At 32.1% G+C, this 16,510-nt stretch overlaps 1 long non-coding RNA gene across 1 annotated transcript; it reads right to left on the bottom strand.

Moving 5' to 3' along the window:
- Positions 1 to 829: 829 nt before the first annotated feature.
- Positions 830 to 16,218, bottom strand: LOC111893579 (uncharacterized). The gene is made up of 4 exons (XR_002850909.3): positions 14,837 to 16,218; positions 14,324 to 14,482; positions 3,342 to 3,449; positions 830 to 1,261 (listed from the first exon to the last, which is right to left on the bottom strand). It is a non-coding gene; the product is annotated as an uncharacterized LOC111893579 (long non-coding RNA).
- Positions 16,219 to 16,510: the final 292 nt, after the last annotated feature.

Below are 16,510 nucleotides of genomic sequence, written 5' to 3'. Positions count from 1 at the left end.
AAAACTGGAAATAAAGAATCAATCTGGATAATGATCAACTGAATAGAGTAAATTTATTATAATGACGTTTTTGAACAATTTAACGATAGAAAAAGAAAACCAAACAAGAAATGCTTAAAAATCTTAAACATGACATAGTGCCGTATTAACCGGATGACATAATCAAGAACAAAAAATCAAGAAAATATGAGTACAAATCTTGATTTTAGGCAACTACAAAAATTGATCATTCAATTCATCTTTTCTTTTTCGCTACTACTTACGAATAAAAGTGCTAAAATGTGCTGCCACATGTCAAAGTTCAAAGACAAAAAAAATCAACCATGATTGACAAATGTTATGAATCCGACATATTGCAACACATGTACAATATAATACAAATAATTGAGGTTATATTATTTCCTGTAGACAAAAACTACCAACTTAAAATACATGAATTCGAATCTGTATATGGTATCAAGTCTCATTCCATAGCTAAAAGGTCATGTGAGTAAACTGACAGATAGACAGATTGCTTTTTGGTAACATATGGACTCATGTCATCTAGGGAAGGTCTTTTGCTACCATAGTTTTGTTTATTCATGATCAAATTAACCTCAAAACCATATAAATATATTATAATTCTTCAGCTTTTCTTGGGTATTTACATAGTTTACCTTCACATTCATGTTTGACTGATTGAACAATTGTGTTTTGAGAAGTACAATTCAGTGACCAACATTTATTTTTAGTAGATTCTGCATTTTAAAGTTTTATTAATTAGCCTCACATATCAAAAATGCAATCTTCTTTATAATGCCATACATATAATTGTAAATTTTGAAGGCAATGAATAAAGAATCCAATGAGATTACATGATTCACAAGATTAGGGTATAACCCTACTTCAAATAGTCTTTGATCTTGAAGCCCATTGGTTACATAATAAAATAGTCCCAATATCATATACAGAATTTTTAGTATCCACTCAGTATATGTAATCTAATTGAGCTTCTAAATATAAAGGAAGCCCTATATATATGCTTTTAACATAAATGGTACTAGAAAATTGCTGATTTGCCACTTGGAAAAAAATTGTCTTTCAAAAACCTAACATAATCTTTCTCACTCGACAAAATTTCAGCAAACCATTTTTATATCAACCAGATTATTTCTTGTTTGGATCTAGTCGTATACCGGCATACTTGTAAATTAACCCACTTTGTTTCCATGAATCCCTTGTAACTTGTTTCTTCGTTCTCCCCTTCATGTACTGCATGTCCCTGTTTTGGCGATTTTTGTTAGTGGGTCAATAGCCTTTTAAACATAATGCTGTTGCTTTTTAAACATAATGCTATTAAAAAAATATCTCACTTATACTTTGTATCCATATTTGAGTGAATGACACATAATACTTCCTACACATTCACCGAGCATTATTACTCCAAAATTAGGAATATGAAACAAGAAAAACAAGTAAAAGCACATAGTACATGCAAGAACAAAGAATTTTGTTACAAAAAAAAAAAGATTAAATTTATTTGGATAAGCAAAATCTAAGTCATTGTGTTCACAGATTCCAAATTGCCAACCAGTGATGTTAGTAACTCAAGGAATTTAATAACGGGTTTGATTAATAAAGGTAAAAGGTTTCTTCTCATGATAAGAGAAATGACTGCATAAAAGAACTAAGACGTAAACAGCATCTAATGTATAAGAGTTTTGGGAACACCCAAAGGAGTGAAGCTTTTCCACTATGCCTACTGATGATTGTAATTCATTAGACACTAGACAAGAACAAGATTCGAGCATTGTACACTCCAAAAGAACAAGACTATGAACAATCATATGTACATGTACAATTTAATATAACACAAGATTCTAAACATACACTATATATAATATATATGGTCTAAAAATACATGTTCTTGTAAACTGAAATTAATTATACTTTACATACTAAACTGAGCGCCTTATGTTTTTGCTTAATACACACTTAGGCGATCAATCACTAGAAGCTAAGTTATCTGCCCTAGATGTGCAGAGCACTTTTTGAAAATATTGTGCAGAAAAAGTAAATGAAGATATTGACCTTAAAACTTGTTGGGGCTTATATAAAGGTTTATGCTTAAACAAAAACCTAAACTTGGGACTTCGCATGATAGTTTTATGTATGGCCAACCAATGTAATCAATGTTAAAATAATCAATGATTAAAACCTAATCATTTTGATTTGTGATTGCAAGTACCAATATATAACCAATTTAGGCATATACGTACTCAAACACCAATAAAGATATCATCCAATAGAATTGTCTTTCAAATGCATATTGTACTTAATTAACTAAAATTAAGATGAAGGACAACTATATTCTCAAGTACAATTTCAAATCTTGTTTGTCTTTTTCATACAAATTTTTTTACAACTTATAGGCCATGAATCATAGTGAGGTTTGGCATATGGAAAGTGGGGTAGACCTGGTGTGCTTATCAAATTATATACTGTCCAACTTTGATAACTATCAATTGTATGCAGCACTAACATGAATGCTTAATCAAAATAATCTAATAACATGTGATTTGACTCTTTATTCCCATGGTATAGAGCATGTAAACCATCAGATAAACTATCATAATCAATTATGCCATCTAATTAATATTGCATACAAGCAAGCAAGAACCCGTGTAGCAAAAAATATGTATCTATGAACGACTAAATTATAAGATACCAGCATTTTAAAGTAGACATCTTTAATTTTAGTTAACTAATGACGATTTTAATGACCCTAATACACTTAGTTGATTCAATTTTCTTGCTATCTCATTTTCGTTAGCTTACTCGTTCTATCATAACTTCATAACCCTAATTTGGAGCATCCATTAAATTAGAACAAATGTTCCAAATTAGGGTTATGATAGAATGACTCAACCAGCATGCTAACGAAAATGAGATAGCATCGTAGTAGGAGCATTGAATCAACTAAGTGCACTAATTAGGGTCATTAAAATCGTCATTAGTTAAAAAAAATTAGAGATGTCTACTTTTTAAGTACAATTTTCTCCAACTCAAACCAAACCTAATTATTGACTATTGAGGAGTAATTTATATAGTCTAGGCTCTCGAACAAATATAGAGCAATCATCATTGTAATATACCAAGTGTTCAATGAGCTTGATATACAGGCAGCTATATTGTAAGAAGGAATTTTAACAAAATTATACTCCCTTTTTAAAGAATTTTGTTATTAAAACCTAAAAGTATCATAAGGAGATATTTGAGAAATAGGTCACGGTAAAGTACAAAGTAAAATATATTTGATAAACCCCAAATAAAGTACTTAAAGAAAACAGGTACATACTAACCTGAAACTCTTTCTTTGATCTGATACCTGAGATATATGAAAAGAACGACTTCTTACACACTATCGTACTTGAAAATCAAACCCATATCACTGATATGATCTCTTGTACCTACAAAAAGTTATACACTTCATATATACGGAAAACACCCTGATGACGAACAAACCATATCATGCTTACACATTATTTCACCTTTTCTCAGAAAAATACTAAAAATGTGATATCCCATCAGATCCAGAAGAGGAATAGAATCTAAATCGATAAGAACGACTTTAGGTGCAAAAAATCAACTACTCAGAAGATTTATGCCAAAAATCTAGAAGAAGGCGGAAGAAAATGGGGGATATCCGAGAGAACTGGTCAACTGGAGAAGAAAACCCTAAAAGGCTAAAAATAAAATTTTAAAATTTTTGGGGAACGGAAAAAAGTAGCGGTTAACACCATCTTCATTCCATCTCCATTTTTTCCTCGTAAATGGATTAAAATTAAGTAAATTGTGTTTAAACTCTATTTCATTTTCTATCTCATTTTTTACTTAAAAAAATATATTATTAGAATATTCAATTTTTATAACTTATATATATTGTCAAATACATCGTTATACTAATTAAACTCTATATTTATGATTAATTAATATAAATTAGTATATAACATGATATTATAAATATTAAATATTGCATTTAAATTATATTTCATAAATAAAATAAACTAGAAATATATAAAATAAAAATGAAAGGGATTAAAATTGGCAACCAAACTCCATTTTTATTTTTGAAAATATGAATAGTATTCCCGCATATATGGGGAAATACTATTCATATCTCTAAAAATGGAGGTAAAAATGGGATAGGGTTGGAAAATAATGGAGAATAAATAGGAAAAGAAATGAAGTTTGGGGGTGGATTGGAGATGCCCTAAGAGGTGATGAGGTAGTACTTTACATGATTTCAAGAAAATCTTATTTCCTCCTCTCCAACAAAACATACATACGTCTACAAAGAACTCCGAACTCGAATATATATTATTATAATGTACAAAAATGAATAAAAAGGAATAAAATATAAAAACAAATAAACAAAAATAACATGATGCCGTTCATATTCATTTTAACAGAATTGTTATTGTATTTTATGAATATCTTAGGTTTCATCGTAAGATTTGGTATATCTCATTGTTCATTATTAATAGCCACTTAACTATTATGGGATTTTGAACAATGCATTTTGGATAAGGTTCATTCTTTCCTCGTCCAGTGTCTCGGTTCTTGTCAATGGATCCCTTACCAAGGAGTTTTCATGGAAAAAGGTGTGAGACAAGGAGATCCTCTCTCCCCGTGTCTTTACATCATCGTTGTTGAGGGTATGAAAGTGGTTTTAGATGAGGCTACTGACAATGGTATTTTGAGGGGATTGCTATGTTTAATTTTGGACCTACTATATCCCTTTTCCAGTATGCCGATGATGCGATCTTCTTGGGAAAATGGTCTAGGAATAATGCTAAAAACCTAAAAAGAATCCTCGCCTGTTTCCATTTAGCATCCGGCCTAAAAGTCAACTTACATAAAGCAAGTTATTGAGTGTTGGTGTCCCATCTAGGGAGGTCTCTTCATGACGAGGTGGTACAAGTGTCTTGTAGTTGACCTTCCGTTCTCTTACCTCGGCTTGCCGATGGGTGGAAACCCGAGTAAAGTTAGCACGTGGATCCCGCTTGTGGACAAACTTAACAAAAAACTTTCAATATGGAAAACTAGAACTCTCTCCATTGGTGGTCGATTGACGTTTGTTAGGTCCGTTCTTGGTAGCCTTGGTTCCTACCTTTTCTCCATTTATAAAGTTCCCAAAAACGTTATTGTAAAACTTGAAAGTATCCGTAACGCGTTCCTTTGGAGAAATACTTCAGGTAACAAGGGTATCACTTGGATTGCATGGGGGAAAACGATAAACTCCAAAGATCTTGGTGGTTTGGGAATTGGAAGCTTAAGAGCTTTCAACCCTGCACTTCTTTCGAAATGACGGTGGAGGTTTAGAGGCAACATGAATTTGATCTGGAAAAACATAATCACTACTATATATGGGATTCATGGTTGTCTGGGCGTGTCAATTTCTTGCTCTAATAGGAAACAGTTTAGAGAAGAATTAGCAAAGTCAACATCGATTTAGAACAATACAAGTTAGATTAAATAATCTTTTTTATAGGAATGTTGGCACATGGATACTATTATCACAAATGATTGGGGATGGAGTCTTAATGGAGGAAGGGAGTATACGGTCTCTACTCTGAGAAAGGAAATTGACATTCAACTACTTGAGAGTACGAACTTGCCAACCATTTGGTCCAAGGTGGTTCCAGGGAAAATAAATATCTTCATATGGCGGGTGAGACTTGGCAAATTGTCCACAAGATTAAATCTTGCATGGAGAGGAGTAAACATTCCTAACACCTTCTATCCTTTATGCAATGCTTTCGAAGAGAACGAGATACACATATTTAAGAATTGTTCCAAGACACCGGAGATTCAAGGGCATATACAGACTTGGTGGAAAGATTTTCCTGCCTCAATGAACTCCTTAGAATACTTGTTGGGGGTAAACTCTACTCTAAAAGTGGGAAATAGGTCTTTAGACACCTTAGAAGCGATATCAAGAACACTCTTATGGACTATATGGAAATATAGAAACGACGTGATCTTCAACACCAATATTAAGGTCAAAAGTCTGTTAGCGTTAGCCTATGATGTCAAGGCTTTAGCCTTTTTATGGATTAAGAGTAGAGCGAAATAGAGTAGGAACTTGATTTGGAACTCTTGGGTTGAAAATCCATTGTATTGTACCATGTAATTCCAACTTTTTGTTGTTTTTCATTAAAGTCTAGCTGTTAAGATATATATATATATATATATATATATATATATATATATATATATATATATATATATATATATATATATATAATCTTAAAACCTTATTCTCATTTAGGCTTAATAAAGCCCAACACTTGTTTTTGAAATGGAGGCCTCTTCACATCTCATCTCTGCATTAACTGTTTGTGTTATTGTGAAATTGCCATTCAATGATCTCTACGTTGATATATCTATGTTTCTTAATGACCTCTAAATTAATTGTTCGCTCTCGTCTCTACATTAATTGTTTCTGTTATTGTGTTATTGTGAAATTGCTACTCAGTGATCTTTACTGTTGACTAGAGTCTTATATATGTTCTAATTACAAATTAAACATCTAAGGTATATATATACACATTTTTGTTATTTTTAATAGCTTCCCATTTTTTTGTGAGTATAAATGTTATAAACCGAAACGCCTCATAATTTATTTACCACAAGAAAGAGCTAGACACAACAGAATCGAATATATAACTCAAGAGTCTTTTATAAAACTCCAAGGTCTTGACATGATACTCATTGCCTTGAAAAACTAGTCCAATTCCTGAAGGTTATAAACAGTAAATGGTGATTCGGTGACAAAATGTTAATTAAGTGGGCAAAACACCTAGTATAAGTAAATACACTCTTACACACAAAATTCTATATAACTATCAGCATTTTTACACAGATTCAACATTACATTCAATGATACTGTGTTGAGTTTCAAATGAGCAGGCCAACAAACCAAAGTGTCAAAAATCACAGGTATTGTTAGAAAAAGAGGTTAGCCAAACATAAATTGAACTATGATTAGTACTACATGATCACATAATTGATAAATCAAAGACATATAAGCCCATGGGACATACAAGTTTTGGGTAAACATTTATCACTTTGAGCATTATATAATATGCTTCATTTACCTGATTACGATGGCCATTGTCTAGCCTACCCTATGCACAAACGACATTCATCCAGCAAGCATAATTACTCCAAAAATAGGACTATGGAACTAGAGAAAACAAGTAAAAAAGGACCATGAATTATGTTACAAACTAAGATAAATTTTATTCAGAGGAGCAAAATCTGATGCTACAACCAAACCTAACTACATTTTAGTTGCTTCTTAGCTGATGTTATGCGAGAAACATTACTGGATACTTTTAGTGCCAGTGTATGGGAAGTTAAGGTTAAGCTAATACTGAAAAGCTCAATTTTGTTCATTCTATATAACTAGGCAGGCTAAAAGTCATTATATGGACAATTTCAAATTGTGCAACCCAGTAATTTTTATGTAAGATTGAAGCAGTAAAAGAAACTTTTGGTAAAGGCTTTCATTTCATGATAAGATAAAGCTATGAGAGAACAAAGAGTAAAAATCTGCAAGAGGAAAGCAAAGATAAAAGTAATTAATGAAGATGTTCCAGCCCAGAGACCAACATTTATACAGAGCAAAAGGGATTATAATTGAATAAATATGGAAATTTTTGATAAGCACATCTGTGAAACTGAAAAAGCATTGGCAAGTGCTAGCATGAACCAAGAAGAAGGATGATGGTGGAAAGGTGTCTATACATTGGAATGTACATGTATATTTGCATCCACATGTGCAATAAATTAACATAAACACAACCACAATTATTTATGCTTTATTGACTATTATGATAAATAACAAAGACAACATCGATCAGATGGAGTTTTAACCTTTTGAAGAAGCAGATAGTTCATGTTGTTTTAAAGTATGTAAATGTAGTAGATGTTGTAATTTGGAACTGAAATAGCTTTGGCTAGTGGCATAATCCAAGAAGGATGACGGTGTAAAGGTGTCTATACATTGGAATGTACATGTATATTTGCATTCACATGTACAATAGACACAAACACAAGTACTTATGCTTTATCGACTTTACAACAAATAAACAAGACAATATGGGTCAGATGGATTTTAACCTTTTATAGAAGCAGATCATGTTGCTTCAAAGTATGCAAACGTAGTAGATGTTGTAATTTGGAATAATTACCCAATAGTAATCCACATTCCATTAGACTTCAAAATAAATACAACAAGGGTACGAGCCATGGGTCGGGCTATTCACAACCTAACTAAGGCCATATATATATATATATATATATATATATATATATATATATATATATATATATATATATATATATATATATATTACCCTACATTTTGAAGATGGGATATTGGCTAAAAATTGAACATTAAAACTGGACCGAAAATCCATAATGAGTCAAGAGAGGACTTTGGTAAAGATGTCAGCATCCTACAATGATTGGTTGAACAAGAAGAACATGAAGTGGCTAATTTGTCACGAACAAAGTAAATATCAATCTCATTCACTGATGCTAAAGAAAATTTTCAAAGAGATAACCATCACTTAGATGTTTTTTGTTTTTTGTCTACAGATCTTTTTGGAGTTCTTCTAGCCTAAAAAACACATATCTTTGTTTTTTTTTTTTAACTTAGATTTATTCTAACTTTATCTATGATAAACAATTTGAAAAAAATAAGTTACAATAATTAAAGAAAAAAAGTTTGAAGACACAATTATGACTTTTGTGATAAATTTATAAATAAAGATTTAATTACAATAATGGTTGTTGGAGTTGTTTATATAGATATGAAAAAAATCTTAATATTATCTTAATTATATTTTTTATGTCAAATTTTATAAAACATTATTTAATGCAATATCATTCATTTTATGGGAAAAATATTTATGCTCAGTTGTTAATTGATTTGTTTGAAAAAGTAAAATGAAAATTTTTATTTAAGATCAAAGTTTATTTCCATTCATTTTATGTGTTAAATTCTTTTATCCATAATTATAATGTTTATGTATAACTTTGCAACAAAAGTTTGTTGGTTTTTATCAAATATATACATTAAATCGTATAATTTTATTTTCACTTTTTATATAATAACACATAAAAATTTATCTACATTTGTTAATTATCCCTAATTACAATGTTTAGGTATAACTTTGCAACCAAAATTTGTTGGTTTTATGAAATATATATGTTGATTCATACAATTTTATTCACTTTTTATACAATAATTAATAAAAGTTTATCTACATTTGTTAATTATCTATAATAAAGTCATAAAGTTATTGAAAACTCTTTTAAGTTTTTTTTTTAAATCAGTTTAATTAGATTTTAGTTTATTGTAGTAGTCTGAAGATGTTAGAAATATTAGACAACAAACAGACTTCTTCTTTCAGACTGCAGACGTTTGGTCCACCTCATCTACTACAAACGTCTGCATATGTAGTCCGCGGACTGTATACATTTTACCTCAGAAAAAACAAACAACACCTTACATTGTCACATTGCACAATGGTGGTTTAGCAACCAAATATAGTGATCATGAAGAAGATTTTGAGGCCAACATGTCTAAGCAACAACATTGGCAACTCATGATACTCAACATGTCTAAACAACAACATTGGCAACTCATGATACTCAACTTCCAAGCTAAAAAATAATAAATAATAATAGAAAAAACAAAAAGAAAGGTAGAAGTAAAGTGACGCATGGAAGGGCATCCCCAAGCACCATAAGAGTAGGCTATTAGACTAATAGTCCGGGAGGAAGAATTTTAAGGACCAACATCCAAAGTGTGTCGCGTAGGTAAAGACAAATCCGCTTAAGAGCTCTAAAGTGAGGTTCCCACATATCATGCATATAGATACAAATCTGTTAAATAACATATCGAAGATCTAACCTGGTAAAAGTTTGATTATGGAGGGTCTCAACAATACTGCGATTCAAAATGAGATCTAAAGGGACATCAAGTGCCAAGTTTAACCTTTATGTCAAATAAGAGCAAGATTTCAATTATCCATATGAGCTAGATCCATAGATGCATTTAATACCCTTGATCTAGCTCATATGGATAATTAAAATCGTACTCTTACTTGACATTATAACAAGAACATAATATGATTAGAACAAATTGTAGAGTGTATAAATCCATATGAAGTGGTTTAATGGCTTGAGATCGGTTATAGCAAATTGAATGCTTAGAGACCGGGTAATATAATGAAGCGTTGTTGTTGAATAGATAGTAAAGAAGATATCATCCACATAAAGGAGATAGGAAACTGATGGGCCATGATGACAGATAAATAGAGATGATATACATCATAATGTTCAAACCCAAGATGATTTGAGTAGTGAACAATTCAATCAAACTACGCATAATGGGTTTGCTTAAACCCATAAAGAGATTTGCAAAGAAGGTACACAAATTCAAGCTACATTGCATCCAGAAACCTAGGCATGGGGGCTTGCTTAAGACCATAGAGAAATTTGCAAAGAAGGTACACATATTCAAGCTACATTGCATCCACAAAGCTAGGTGGTTGATGCATATGCACAATCTCACCTCATGAAAAAATAACAAAATAAATAAAATAATTCTCAACGTCCACGTAGTGAATCGACTAATTGCAAAAGAAAACAAGACTAACAACATTGTGAATGGTGGCCGGTTGTGAAACCTAGCTAAAAGTCTCATAACAAAAAATGTCCGTTCTTGACTCTTCCTACTAGTAATCAAACAAGCCTTGTAGCAATCAAAAGAACCATTGTCACCAAGTTTCTTTCTGAAAATCCAAATAGCCTCGATAATGTTGACATATGAAGGCCAAGAAACAAGTATCCAAGTACCATTAGTAATAAGAGAAGTGTATTCATCAATCCAGAATTTTCATCAATTATGATCATCAAGAGCATGCAAGTGACCAAAGGGCCTTTGGCCTAGCAATACCAAGGAGTTAGAAAGGCGTCCCTCCCTTAAGGGGTTGAGGGTTCAAGTCCTGTTGTGGACAATGAAATAGTTTAGTAGTAGATTTAGTGGGTACGTGTGTTAGCAGTTAAAAAAAAAAAAAAAGAGCTTGCAAGTGGCATTGAGGAGTTGAAGAAGGGTCTTGTATGTAAGGGTTGAGGCGTCGCATTGTATGAAGTTTTAAATACCAAGTTTTGATTGGGTAAGCATTGGGTTGAGGCGTCGCGTTATCTCTAAATATCTGGGCAGTTAATTGCGTCGAGATCTCACCGAGATCTCGGTGGGATAGCGTTTGGCAGGGGTATGTAAAATTGCGGTTACAAATAGCGGTTCCGAGATTCTCGGCGATATAGGGCGCAACTTCACCGCGATTTCAAAACCGAGATCTCCTTTTTATCCCGCTATTCACGTTATTGGACTTTTTTGCTGATTTTTTTAAAAAAATTTCTTTTTTCATGTGGATCAGCCCAATATCTGTAATATTCTTAGCCTAATGTCATTTATTTTCCCAATATCATTTATTTTCGGTACTTCCCTCTATACTATCGACGACTTCTATTGCTGTACATTTGACAATTTGATATTTGGACTTTTTTAATTTGGTTGTCTGGTTTTACATTTTATCTCTTTGTTCTTATATATATATATATATATATATATATATATATATATATATATATATATATATATATATATATATATATATATATATATATATATATATATATATATATATATATATATAAACCGCTATCTCACCGATATCCCACCGCGAGAACCGCTATTTTAAATCACGCCAAGTGACCGTTATAAGATTTTAGACCGCGATAACTGCATAGCTAAATATATTTATGAGGTTGTCCAAAATCGAAATTGTAGACATTCCCTTCTTCAAAATCATCATCAATGGGACTTTCAAGGCGACCAAGATATTCAAAGCTCATGCAATGAGTTTCAAAAAGCTACTAACATGCATCATAATTAAGCTCATTAAGACCAAAGGTTGATGGGATGAAGACTTTGATATTGGTTATTCTAACTGCTTTTTAGGGGATGGCGTCCATGTAAAGCAATTAGGGCCAAAAAAATGAGAGATGTGTGGATTAAGCAAGGGATAGGAGAGAGGTTAAGAAAATGATGACTCTAATACCATGTAATTTGGAATAATCATTCAAAATTGATATACATTCCAGGAAGAAAGATAAGAGTCAAGGATTAAGCAATGGATATAAGAGAGGTTAAGCTAACGATCGCTTAAATACCATGTAATTTGGCATAATTATCCAATTTTTATACAACTTCAATTAATCTTTAGACTAAAGACAACATGGGCATGGGCAATGGGTAGGGCTATACAAAACCCAAGTAAGGTCTAAGAGTACATAAATATATACATTAATATATGTGGGATAGATAAGATGCATAGAATTACAAATCCCCTGGTGTATTATGAAGGATGTTTAAATTTGCATAGTAAGAATGATTATCTTAGTATTGTAACTTCAAGTGTTCATATAATTTTTAGGCAACCTACTTCTGCTTATCAAATGGTAGTGTTGCATACCATTATTTTACTCTTATATACATGTGTGTGTATGTGTGTGTGTGTGTGTGTGTGTGTGTGTGTGTATATATATATATATATATATATATATATATATATATAAAATCCTCAAATAATCAAGATTTGTCAAACATTTTAAACTATTTAGATAACTATTACAAGTTGAATTAAGAGAAGCAATATAAACAATATATATTGAACCAAATATTAATTCTTATTATTCTTAGTTGATTATCTACTTCTTACTATTCAAAAGCGCATCCAAACATCACCAAGTGTTTAGAAAGATAAGTGGGGAAGAATGGAACAATAAGATGGTATGTCATTCAGAAAAGTAAATTTCATTAAACTAATATAACTATCAACATTTTAGTTCTCACATGATCATAAAGAATATGTTGCTTACACATGTATCAAGCAACATCTAGAAGTGAACTTATGCTCACATGTGAAGAACTTTTAGAACATTGTGGAAAAGCAATAAAAGATTATCTGAAATATTTTCATTGGGTTGATATCAAGATTTATGTTTAAGCCAAACCTAAACTAGAACTTCTCTATGTTATTTTATATAAAGCCAACATAAATTCAATGTACTCAACAATTCAAAACCATAATAATTTCTCCAAAACACTAGTAGCTAATTATTTGTGATTGCAAGTCACAATAATTAGTTTAAGTGTGTATCTAACACCCTTAAACATTAGATAATATGGTTGCTTAGATAAGTGTTTTGTTATTTCCATGAGCTACAATTCTGAACCTAGGTGTAATTAAGATGTAATCCTTAGAAAATATATGTGTTTTAATGGATAATGTAGATACTTTTCTAATTAAAAGATGAATGGCCACACCTATATTCTCGAGGACCATCTCACTCGTTTTCTAGAATTTACAAACCTGAATGCAAAATGCATGTTCTCAATCAGATTTTTATAACAGCAAACATTGCATTGGAACCAATAGCAAGCAGCTAGCTAGTGCAAAGAAAACAACAAATTACATGTTATCAACAGCTTCAATTAGGTTCTTAGGCCAATTTGTCCAAAACATTCGACCTATGATTCCTATTGGAAAACCAACAAAAAGAATATAAATTTTATTGCATATTCTTGATCAGATATGATCATATGATTTTTATTGTCCCTACAAAGAAGACACAACTACCAAGATGTGCTAATCAGATAACATTAAGTCCCATGTGACAACTATTGATTATGTGCAACACTAACACATCTGCTAAACAAAAAATAACCAAATAGCATGTGATTCGTCTCTTTATTCCTAAACTTTATTGCCAGCAGTAGTAGCATAACTAGACAAGTGAGTAGTAAGAGAATTTGTGAGTTTCCTAGTTTCTTGAACTTGTAATAATATTCATATAGAAATATATGCCATTCTAATTAAAGCACAAACATGTATTCATCAACAACTCACCTAGCAGACAATTTGTATCTATGGATGACTTGATTATAGAATTCATGATCCATGACTAGCAAGATACTAACCAACACAAACTTTCTACACAAATCAATCAGCATAGTAACACACGAAGTGGTTAAAAAGCATTAACCGATATTATGATAGGCACCAATATGTGTAAACTAAAGTGTTGCTAAAACCTAATAACACTCCAGGGAGATGGTTAAGAAAAAGTAGAAAGTTGAATATATTTTATGAACCCCAAATAAACTGCTTAAGAAAACATGTACAAACTATCTAACCTGAAAAAATTTCTTTGATTTGATGCCTCTCTGAGAAGGCAAAGACTTCACTATATCTGCTTACATACTATCATGTTACCTGAAAATCAAAACCCACATCGAATATATGTACATATAACACAGTGATCTCTCGCTATCTGTGTATTTCAGTGCGTGTGCCTACAAAAAATTACGAAAAAAAAAAAACCCTGATGAGAGGTGCCTAACCACATCATGCTTGCATAATTAATATTTCACCTTTTCTCAAAAATATACTATATAAAAGTGAAATCCATCAGATCCGTAGGAGAAATAGGATCTAAAATCGATAATAATGAGATTAAGGGAGAAAAAGTCAAATACTCAGCCATGATTTATGCAAAAAATTAGAAGAACGCAGAAGAAAGTATGGGGATAGGAGGAGGAAACCCTAAAATGGAAAATTTAAATTTTTTTGGGGAAAGGGAAAGAAAACGGTTAAAGTGTACTTAAGACAATAACAATAATGATTAATAAGGAATGACGAGGAAGTACCTTGCTAATGATTTAAATAAAATCTCATTTCGTCCTCTCCTTCAACAAAAAGTACAGGTTTGTAGCACTCCAACTCCCAGGTCGGATAAATATTATTATAATGTAAATCAGTAAGAAAGAACAACAGTTAGAAACAAATTATATAAATAACCAATCAATCATAAATAGTATAAATTTAGCAATAGGAAAAGAACCTGCGGATGGGTATGATCCGATCCATTTTGTACCTATTGTTCTTGATCTTATAGATCTTGCCATTCTGAAACTATTTAATGTTGCAAGAAGCCAAGAAAAAGATATTTTGTAGAGAAAGAGGGATAAGAACAATATTAAAGAATGTGGAGGTGTAGGTGTGGTGTAACTATAGTCATCAGAAAGTTGCAGCTTTTTTCAAGTATTTTTGATAGATAGATATATATCCCAGTAGCCAGGTGTCCATCTTCTCTGCACCTTCTACAGTTTTCCATGCTTTCCCAGTTCCCATTAACATGAAAAAATACATAAAATAAGCAAAACCCATATGATACATTCTGTAGCATAAACAACACATAGAACAGAAGACATGTGAAAGGAGAAAGAAGTAAAGGGAGGCTGACAGCAAGAGAAGTGAGCACACGCATAAGTCCAATATAGTCTCTCTATACAATTGCCTCTGCGTGTGCTCACTCTCTTCTGTCAGATTTCAACCAAACTCCATCTTTTCTCCTCACTTGTTAGCAGCAAGAACACGATAATCATGAAATAAAGTAAACAACTTTTGCAAAATCATTTCTTGATCGAAACACAATTAGTTACAGACTCCTTAGCTATTGTATCTTTCAATCATGGTTGAGTTAATTGTGTTATACATGGAATATAGAAAGATAAACCCAGACACGAAAATCTTCCATTTTATAGAAGAAAGATGACGAATCTGCTTTGTGGTTGCGTTCTTAACTCCACCCCACCACACCACCGCCATGTTTATGTTCTCCACTAGTTGCTTGTCGTTTATGCCCGTATCATGATTAATCAAAGATATCATGTGGTGGGGGAGCAAGATTAACGAATGAAACATCATCTTGATTTGTTTTCGATTTTAACTCAAGATTTACCTAAACAGATGCTTAGAAAAGAGATTGGGAACAAGGGATTGGTGTTGTCGAGAGGGTATTGGTAGAATTAGGGTAGAATGACAACGTGGAAGAACGTGATTGGGTCGGGAGGATGGCGGAGGAAATGGGATCAAACTGAGTACACCACAGTAACTGTAGGCCATACATGTGGTGGGTCCCGGGTCCCGGCATCTGTGCTGTCGCCGGGAAGTTGGACTTTGAAGCATTGCTAAATATTCCATCAATCGAGGAAGACCGCATTTTGGGCTACACCCCATCCATTGATATTCTGTGGGGAAAATACATTCGCACCCCATAATCCATACTACTAATTTATTATTCGAACAGCCGCTCGGCTCATATATCTTGGCCGATGAACGACGGGGAAATCGGAAAGAAGACCAGGAGCGTAGATGGCGTGGCATTTTAAATGGATGCATTCATAATTAAATAACTGATTTAAGAATTAAATAAATAGCTAAATAGCAAAAAATATATCGAGTAAAAGTAAACCATGGAGTATCAAAGATGTTAATAAAGAGACTCACTATTTAAGTTTGGGTAGCTAGGGGTTTGTATT

This window comes from Lactuca sativa, chromosome 8 (assembly GCF_002870075.4).
Source record: "Lactuca sativa cultivar Salinas chromosome 8, Lsat_Salinas_v11, whole genome shotgun sequence".
Taxonomy (NCBI): Eukaryota; Viridiplantae; Streptophyta; class Magnoliopsida; order Asterales; family Asteraceae; genus Lactuca; species Lactuca sativa.
This window is presented reverse-complemented; position numbering and strand designations above follow the sequence as displayed.